Source organism: Durio zibethinus, unplaced genomic scaffold, assembly GCF_047325235.1.
Source record: "Durio zibethinus cultivar Kanyao isolate XHJ-2024 unplaced genomic scaffold, ASM4732523v1 HiC_scaffold_82, whole genome shotgun sequence".
NCBI classification, from domain to species: Eukaryota; Viridiplantae; Streptophyta; class Magnoliopsida; order Malvales; family Malvaceae; genus Durio; species Durio zibethinus.
In genome coordinates this window covers 78,756-88,236 of record NW_028322705.1, presented here as the reverse complement: position 1 = coordinate 88,236, position 9,481 = coordinate 78,756, and positions in this window count along the sequence as shown.

Here is a 9,481-nt window from a genome sequence, read left to right as displayed (position 1 = left end):
CTTGGGAGAACTTATGAATGCCTTAAGGAATTTGTCAGATTACATACGAATGCTCTTAATATTGAGATTGCATGAATGATCTTGATATTTGAACATCATTTGTGACACTGTTGGTGATTTTGATGTGATCAGTTGTGTGCTTACTTGTTTTTATACATATGCACAAACTCAAGGGTAGCACTCAAAGCTTAATGTTATTGAAATTTTATGTTTTGCTTTGAATGTGATTTTTGCTAGCATCGAGCTTTAATATTTGAAATGTTGTTTTAGCAAGTTTTTAAATGTAAGTGAATTTGAATATCTTAAATCCAATGTTTTAAACTTGTTCAAGCAAAGAAACATGAAAAGTGGCGTTGGTTTTGATTTTTCGCTGCGTGAAGTGTGAGTTAAAACGATTTTAGAGCTTAAAATATCAAAATTTGTTTTTGGCAGTTGTTTTGGTTTTTCGCAGTATTAAGTGTGATTTACAAAGGATTTTGGAGCTTAAAATATCAAAATTTGTTTCTGAGCAATTCTTGGTAGAAAAATCATTTACATAAATTCAAGCTGTGATATAAATAAAAACCATTTGCACGATTGTAATTTTTCATTGCGTTTCATACTTATTCGCTTTAGATTCATTTATGGGAGAATTCATGAATGCTTCAGGGCATTTGTGGGATTTCATATGAATGGTCTTGATATTGGGATTGAATGAATGATCTTGATATTTGGACATCATTTGTGAAACTGTTGTTGGTGCTTTTGATGTGATCAATTGTGTGTAACTTGTTTTTATGCTTATGAACAAACTCAGGGGGAGCACTCAAAAGCTTAATGTTTTTGGAATTTTATGTTTTGCTTTGAAAGTCATCTTTGCCAACGTCAAGCTTTAAAATATGAAATGTTGTTTTAGCAAGTTTTTAAATGGAAATGAATTTGAATATGTTGAATTCAATTTTTAAACTAGCTCAAACAAAGAAACATGGTAACTGGCATTCGTTTTGATTTTTCGCAGCGTCAAAAGATTTTGGGGTTTAAAATTTCAAAATTTATTTCTGAACAATTCTGGACATAAAAGCCATTTGCAGCATTTCAAACTGTGATATAAATAAAAACCATTCGCACGATTGTAATTTTTTATTGTAATCATTTGTGAAACTATTGTTGGTGCTCTTGATGTGATCAATTGTGTGCAAACTTGTTTTTATGCTTCTGCACAAACTCCGAGAGAGCACTCAAAGCTTTAGGTTTTTTAAATTTTATGTTTTGCTCTGTAAGTGATTTTTGTCGGCGTCATGCTTTAAAATATGAAATGTTGTTTTAGCAAGTTTTTAAATGGAAATTAATTTGAATATCTTGAATACAAGGTTTTAAACTTGCTCAAACAATGAAACACGATAACTGGAATTGGTTTTGATTTTTCATAGCGTTAAGTGTGAGTTATAAAGAATTATGGAGCTTCAAATATTAAAATTTGTTTCCAAGCAATTTTGGGCATAAAAACCATTCGCAAGATTGTAATTTTTTATTGTGTTTCATACTTATATGCTTTAGATACATTTCTGAGAGAAATCATGAATGCTCTAAGGAATTTGTGGAATTACATATGAATGATCTTGATATTTGGATTGCATGAAGGATCTGTATATGTGGAAATCATTTGTCAAACTGTTGTTGGTGCTCTTGATGTCATCAATTGTGTGCTAACTTATTTTTATGCTTCTACATAGACTCAGATAGAGCACTCAAAGCTTTAGGTTTTTGAAATTTTATGTTTTGCTCTGAAAAAGATTTTTGCCAGTGTCAAGCTTTAAAATACGAAATGTTGTTTTAGCAAATTTTTAAATGGAAATGAATTTGAATATCTTGAATCCAAGGTTTAAACTTGCTCAAACAATGAAACATGATAACTAGCATTGGTTTCGATTTTTAGCAGCGTTAAGTGTGACTTATAAAAGATTATGGAGCTTAAAATATCAAAAATTATTTCTGAGCAATTTTGGGCATACAAACTATTTACAGAATTTTAAACTGTGATATAAAAAAAAACCACTCACACATTTGTAATTTTTTGTTGTGTTTCATACTTATTCGCTTTAGATACATTTTTGGAAGAATTCATGAATGTTTTAAGGAATTTGTGAGATTACATACGAACGCTCATGATATTGGGATTGCGTGAATGATCTTAATATTTGGACATCATTTGAGAAACTGTTGTTGGTGCTTTTGATGTGATCATTTGTCTGCTAACTTGTTTTTATATATATGTATGCTTTTTTAGCAAGTTTTTAAATGGAAATGAATCGTGTTAAACTCAGTCAACCACAGAAACATGATAACTTACATTGGTTTTAATTTTTCATTGTGTTAAGTGTAAGTACTGAAAGATTTGGGGCTGAAAATATCAAATTTTCGTTTTTGAACAATTATGGGCATAAAAACCATTTGCACAATTTTAAATTTTGATATAAAAACCATTTGCACAGTTTTAATTTTTCATACTTATTTTCTTTTGATGCATTTTTAGGAGAATTCATTGGTGCTCCAGGTAATTTGTGGGATGATGTTCATATTTGGATGTCATTTGAAGCTTTTATGTTTTGTTTTGGAAACCATTTCTGCTGGAGTCAAGCTTTAAAGGTATGAAATGTTGTTTTAGCGAATTTTTAAATGGAAATTAATAGTTTTAAACTCGCTAATCACAGAAAAATGATAACTTACATTGGTTTTAATTTTTCACGGTGTTAGGTGCATGTCATGAAGGATTTTGGAGCTAAAAATATCAAAAATTCTTTTTTGAACAATTATGCGCATAAAAACCATCTGCACAATCATATATTGTGATATATAAAACCATTTGCACGGTTTTCAAATTTTCTCGCTTATTTGCTTCAGCTGCCTTTTTAGGAGAATTCATTGGTGCTCCAAGGAATTTGTGGGTTACTGTTGCTATTTGGATGTCATTTGTAAAATCATTATTGGCACTTGATGCAATTAACTGTGTGCTAACTTGTTTTTATACATTACGTACAAAATCAAAGCTCGACGCTTTTGAAGCTTTTACGTTTTGCTTTGGAAATCATTTATGCGACAGTCGAGCTTTAAAAGTATGAAATGTTGTTTTAAAAAGTTTTTAAATTGAAATGAATATTTTAAACTCGTTGAATCACAGAAACGTGATAAGCTGTGTTGGTTTTAATTTTCACAGTGCTACGTGGAAGTCATGAAGTATTTTGGAGTTAAAGAAAAATCAAAATTTCATTTTTGAACAATTATGGGCATAAAAACCATTTGCACAATCTCAAATTGTGATATAAAAACCATTTGCACGATTTTAATTTTTCATGCTTATTTGCTTTAGATGCATTTTCAGGAGAATTCATGGGTGCTCCAGGGAATTTGTTGGATACTGTTGATATTTAGATGTCATTTGTGAAATCGTTATTGGCGCTTTGATGTGATTAACTGTGTTCCTACTTGTTTTTATTCATTACACACAAACACAAAGCTCGACGCTGTTTGAAAAGTATATCTGCTGGAGTTGGGCTTTAAAAGTATGAAATGTTTTTTTAGTAAGTTTTTAAAGGGAAATGAATAGTTTTAAACTCGCTCAAACACAAAAAAAATGATAACCTGCATTGGTTTTAATTTTTCACGGTGTTAGGTGCATGTCATGAAGGATTTTGGAGTTGAAAATATCAAAATTTCATTTCTTAACAATTATCGGCATAAAAACCATCTGCACAATTTCAAATTGTGATATTAAAACCATTCGCATGGTTTTAATTTTTTATGCTTATTTGCTTTACATGCTTTTTTAGGAGAATCCATTGGTGCTCCAGGGAATTTGTGAGATACTGTTGATATTTGGATGTCATTAACTGTGTGCTAACTTGCTTTTATAAATTACGCACAAAGTCAAAGCTTGACACTTTTCAAGCTTTATGGTTTGCTTTGAAAATCATTTCTACTGGAGTCGAGCTTTAAAAGTATGAAATATTGTTTTTGTACGTTTTCAAATAGAAATGAATAGTTTTAAACTCTCTCAAACACAGAAAAATGATAACCTGCATTGGTTTTAATTTTTACCGGTGTTAGGAGCAAGTGATGAAGGATTTTCAAATTAAAAATATCAGAATTTCGTTTTTGAATAATTATGGGCGTAAAAGCCATCTGCACAATCTCAAATTGGGATATAAAAACCATTTGCACGGATTTAATTTTTCATGCTTATTTGCATTGACTGCCTTTTTAGGAGAATTCATGGGTGCTCCAAGGAATTTGTGGGATGCTATTGATATTTGGATGTCATTTGTGAAATCGTTATTGGCGCTTTGATGTGATTAACTGTGCGCTGATATGTTTTGAAGCTTTTACGTTTTGCTTTGAAAACCATTTATACTATAGTCGAGCTTTAAAAGTATGAAATGTTGTTTTAGCAAGTTTTTAAATGGAAATGAATAGTTTTAAACTTGCTCAATCACAGAAACATGATAACCTGCATTAGTTTTAATGTTTCATTGTGTTAAGTGTAAGTCATAAAGGATTTTGGAGATGAAAATATCAAAATTTCGTTTCTAAACAATTATGGGCATAAGAACCATCTGCACAATTTCAAATTGTGATATAAAAACCATTTGCACTGTTTTAATTTTCCATGCTTATTTTCTTTAGATGCATTTTTAGGAGAATTCATGGCTACTCCATGGAATTTGTGTAATGCCGTTGATATTTGGATGCCAGTTGTGAAATCGTTATTGGCGCTTGATGCGATTAACTATGTGCTAACTTGTTTTTTATACATTACGCACAAACTCAAAGCTCAACGTTTTTGAAGTTTTTATGCTTTGTTTTGGAAACTATTTCTGCTGGAGTCGACCTTTAAGAGTATGAAAATGTTGTTTTAGGAAGTTTTTAAAAGGAAATGAATAGTTTTAAACTCGCTCAAACACAGAAACATGATAACCTGCATTGGTTTTAACTTTTCACAGTGTTAAGTGCAAGTCATGAAGGATTTTGGAGCTAAAAATATCATAATTTCGTTTCTGAGCAATTGTGGGCATAAAAAGCATCAGCATGATTTCAAATTGTGATATAAAAACAGTTTGCACGGTTTTAATTTTTCATACTTCTTTGCTTTAGATGAATTTTTAGGAGAATTCATGGGTGCTCCAGGGAATTATTGGGATGCTGTTCATATTTGGATGTCGTTTGTGAAATCGTTATTGGTGCTTGATGTGATTAACTGTGTGCTAACTTGTTTTTATACATTACACACAAGCTCAAAGCTCGACACTTTTGAAGCTTTTAAGTTTTGCTTTGTAAACCATTTATGCTCCAGTTGAGCTTCAAAAATTATGAAATGTTGGTTTTAATTTTTCGCGGTGTTAGGTGAAAGTCATGACGGATTTTGGAGCTCACAATATCAAAATTTCATTTTTTTAAAATTATGGGCGTAAAAACCATCAGCACAATTTCAAAATTTGATATAAAAACCATTTGCATGGTTTTAATTTTTCATGCTTATTTGCTTGAGCTGCCTTTTTAGGAGAATTCATGGGTGCTCCTGGGAATTTGAGGGATACTGTTGATATTTGGATGTCATTTGCGAAACCGTTATTGGCGCTTGCTGCGATTAACAGTTTGCTAACTTGTTTTTATACATTTCGCACAAACTCAAAGCTCAACACTTTTGAAGCTTTTACGTTTTGTTTTGGAAACCATTTATGCGTCGAGCTCTAAAAGTATGAAATGTTATTTTAGAAAGTTTTTAAATGGAAATGAATACTCGCTCAATCACAGAAACATGATAACGTGCATTGGTTTTAATTTTTCACGGTGTTTAGTGTAAGTCACGAAGCATTTTGGAGATGAAAATATCAAAATTTCGTTTCTGAAGAATTATGGGCATAAAAACCATTTGCACTGTTTTTATTTTTTATTCTTTTTTGCTTTAGATGCATATTTTTCTAGAAAGTCATGGGTTCTCCAAGGAATTTGTGGGATGTTGTTGATATTTGGATGTCATTTGTGAAATTGTTCTTAGCACTTAACGCGATTAACTGTGTGCTAACTTGATTTTATACATTACGCACAAACTCAAAGCTCGACACTTTTGAAGCTTTTATGTTTTGCTTTGGAAACCATTTTCTGCTGGAGTCGTGCTTTAAAAGTATGAAATGTTATTTTACATGTTTTTAAATGGAAATGAATAATTTTAAACTTGCTGAACCGGAGAAACATGATAACATGCAATAGTTTTAATTTTTCATATTGTTAAGTGTAAGGCATGATGGATTTTGTAGCTGACCAATTACATTCATAAAAACCATCTTCACAATTTCAAATTGTGATATAAAAACCATTTGCACAGTTTTAATTTTTCATTCTTTTTTTGCTTTAGATGCTTTTTTAGGAGAATTCATGGGTGCTCCAGGGACTTTGTGGGATATTACTGATATTTGGTGCTATTTGTGAGAAATCATTATTGGCGCTTGATGCGATTAACTGTCTGTTAACATGTTTTTATAGATTACGCTCAAACTCAAAGCTCAACGCCTTTGAAGCTTTTATGTTTTGCTTTGGAAACCATTATGTTAGGTGCATCTCATGAAGGATTTTGGAGCTGAAAATACCAAAATTTCATTTCTGAACAATCATCGGCATAAAAAAGATTTGTACAATTTCAAATTGTGATATAAAAACAATTTGCATGGTTTTAATTTTTCATGCTTATTTTCTTTAGATGCATTTTTAGGAGAATTCATGGGGGCTCCAGAGAATTTGTGGGATGCTATTGATATTTGGATGTCATTTGTGAAATCGTTATTGACGCCTGATACGATTAACTATGTGCTAACTTGTTTTTATGCAATACGTACAAACTCAATGCTTGACGTTTTGCTTTGAAAACCATTTCTGCTTGAGTTGAGCTTTAAAAGTATGAAATGTTGTTTTAGCGAGTTTTTAAATGGAAATGAATAGTTTAAAACTTGCTCAAACACAGAAACATAATAACCTGCATTGGTTTTAATTCTTCACGGTGTAACTAGTCATGAAGGATTTTGGAGGTGAAAATATCAAAATTTCGTTTCTAAACAATTATGGGCATAAAAACCTTCTGCGCAATTTCAAATTGAGATATAAAAACCATTTGCACGGTTTTAATTTTTTATTCATATTTGCTTTAGATGCATTTATAGGAGAATTCATAGGTGCTCCAGAGAATTTGTGGGATGCTGTTGATATTTGGATGTCATTTTTGAAATCACTATTGGCACTTGAGGTGATTAATTATGTGCTAACTTGTTTTTATACATTACGCACAGACTCAAAGCTCGACGTTTTGCTTTGAAAAAGATTTGTGCTGGAGTCAAGCTATAAAAGTACGAAAATGGTGTTTTAGCAAGTTTTTAAATGAAAATGAATAGTTTTAAACTCGCTCAAACATAGAAACATGATAACCTGGATTGGTTTTAAATTTGCACGGTGTTAAGTGTAAGTCATGAATGATTTTGGAGCTGAAAATATCAAATTTTAATTTCTGAACAATTATGGGCAAAAAAACCATCTGCACAATTTCAAATTGTGATATAAAAACCATTTGCATGGTTTTAATTTTTCATGCTTATTTGCTTTAGATGCATTTTTAGGAGAATTCATGGGTGCTCCAGGGAATTTGTGGGATGCTGTTTATATTGGGCTGTCATTTGTGAAATTGTTATTGGCACTTGATGCAATTAAATGTGTGTTAACGTTTTTTATACATTATGCACAAACTCAAAGCTCAACGTTTCGCTTTGAAAACCATTTGTGCTGGAGTCGAGCTATAAAAGTTTAAAATGGTGTTTTAGCACGTTTTTAATTGGAAATAAGTAGTTTTAAACTTGCTCAAACACAGAAACATGATAACCTGAATTGGTTTCAAATTTTCACGGTGTTAGGTAAGTCATGAAGGATTTTGGAGCTGAAAATATCAAAGTTTCATTTCTGAACAATTATGGGCATAAAAACCATCTGCACAATTTCAAATTGTGATATAAAAACCATTTGCACGGTTTTAACTTTTCATGCTTTATTGCTTTAGATGCATTTTTGGGAGAATTGATGAGTGCTCGAGGGAATTTGTGGGATGCTGTTGATATTTGGATATCATTTGTGAAATCGTTATTGGTGGTTGATGCGATTAACTGTGTGCTAATTTCCTTCTATACATTACGCACAAACACAAAGCTCGACGCTTTTGAAGCTTTTATGTTTTGATTTGAAAACCATTTTTGCTGGAGTCGAACTTTAAAAGTATGAAACGTTGTTTTAGGATGTTTTTAAATGGAAATGAAAATTTTTAAACTTACTCAAACACAAAAATATGATAACCTGCATTGGTATTAATTTTTCACGGTGTTAAGTGTCATGAACGATTTTGGAGCTAAAAATATCAAAATTTGGTTTCTAAACAATTTTGGGCATAAAAACCATCCACACAATTTTCAAATTGTGATATAAAAACCATTTGCAAGGTTTTAATTTTTCATGCTTATTTGCTTTGGATGCATTTTTCGGGGAATTCATGGCTGCTGCAGGGAATCTGTGGGATGCTGTTGATATTTGGATGTCATTTGTGAAATCGTTATTGGCACTTGTTGCTATTAATTGTGTGTTAACTTGTTTTTATACATTACGCTCAAAGTCAAAGCTCAACGTTTTGCTTTGAAAACCATTTGTGTTGGGGTCAAGCTATAAAAGTATGAAATGGTCTTTAGCAAGCTTTTTAATTGGAAATGAATAGTTTTAATCTCGCTCAAACACAAAAACATGATAACTTGGATTGGTTTTAAATTTTCATGGTGTTAGGTGCAAGTATTGAAGGATTTTGGAGTTAAAAATATCAAATTTCGTTTCTGAACAATTATGTGCACAAAAACTATCTGAACAATTTCAAATTGTGATATAAAAACCATTTGCATGGTTTTAGTTTTTCATACTTTTTTGCTTTAGGTGCATTTTTTGGAGAATTTATGGGTGCTCCAGGGTATTTGTGAGATGCTGTTGATATTTGGATGTCATTTGTCAAATTGCTATTGGCGCTTGATGCGATTAACTGTGTGCTAACTTGTTTTATACATTACGCACAAACACAAGGCTCGACGCTTTTGAAGCTTTTGTGATTTCCATTGAAAACCGTTTCTGCTGGAGTCAAACTTTAAAAGTATGAAATGTTGTTTTAGCAAGTTTTTAAAAGGAAATGAATAGTTTTAAACTCGCTCAAACACAAAAACATGATAACTTGCATTGGTATTAATTTTTTACGATGTTAAGTGTAAGTCATGAAGGATTTTAGAGCTGAAAATATCAAAATTTTGGGCCTAAAAACCATCTGCACAATTTCAAATTGTGATATTAAAACCATTTGCACGGTTTTAATTTTAGGAGAATTCATGGGTGCTCCATGGAATTTGTGGGATGCTATGGATATTTGGATGTCATTTGTGAAATC